This window comes from Saprolegnia diclina (genome assembly GCF_000281045.1).
Source record: "Saprolegnia diclina VS20 unplaced genomic scaffold supercont1.14, whole genome shotgun sequence".
In the NCBI taxonomy this organism is placed as follows: Eukaryota; Oomycota; class Saprolegniomycetes; order Saprolegniales; family Saprolegniaceae; genus Saprolegnia; species Saprolegnia diclina.
Window position 1 is genome coordinate 478,556 of NW_008246081.1, and position 1,105 is coordinate 479,660.

The window sequence follows — 1,105 nt, forward strand, 5'->3', positions numbered from 1 at the left end:
CCGAGAGATGGACAGGGAGCGTGACTCACTTTGATCCACATCATAGTACCACTCTATATTGGACAACGAGACGCGTTGTGTTCTTGATTCTTGGAGCACGAGGGCAGCAGAGTACCCGGCAACGCACCTTACAATTGGCGGAGACTACATGAAGTTGTTGCAGCAGATGAAGGACATTTCTTGGGTCTGAGAAACGCCCAGCGTGACCGTGATGGAAGTTCGTACTGTGTTTGTGACCAGTGCAACGCCGCTGTCGCCAACTCAACCAAGTCTCGATACCTTTAGGCCGCGTTGGGCGTGTGTCTCTTGTCGCAGTACTAGTACGTCGTATGTGTTTCGGATGACGGCTTGGACGCTGACTACAGTACGATCTTTGTGTCGTTCCTGGTGACGTTCATTGTAATCTGTTTCTAAATTCCACACTACATATATATACGTATATCGCCTCACTTCGAGCTGATAATTACAGCTCCAACAATTGCGGACTAAAATGTTCTAGTTGTCTACTGCTGTACGCACCAGAGTAGACATTACACACGTTCGAAATGAGATGTGTGCCTTCTCTCAGAATGCACAGCAAGCGCTTTGAGGGTCCGCGCAACTGGGAGACAAAGCTAGCCTACTCTTCCGTGGATAGGACGTGCATTTAACCGTCGCGGGAGGGCGAGGACTCGAGCTGTGCAAATCATTAAAGTTCCATGCCTCTCGATACCTACCCCTAGACTTTCTGAGACCAGCAACTCCTGTTTTCATCGCTCTTTGCATCACAACAACAGCCGACTAAAGCAAAAAGAAAAGCGAATTGCCAGAGAGCAGACGATATCACTACAACAAGCGACACGATCCCCGCATCTTGCGCAGCCAGTTCCGACGAGACTGCGTTGGTATGCAGCCCGAATCTCTCGGGGTACGAACACTGCTGAACTCTCATACTCTCGGGAGTTCACTTCTCTCTACAAGTGCCTTGTGTGTGGGCTCGGGCGTCGGCGCTGCCTCTTCCTCCTGCGTCGTCGTCGCCGCGTAGACTGGCGCGACAAAGCTGTTGTGGCCAAGGCTGTCGAGCGCGTGGCGCGCCGGCTGCGAGAATGCAAACCGGTCAAACCGG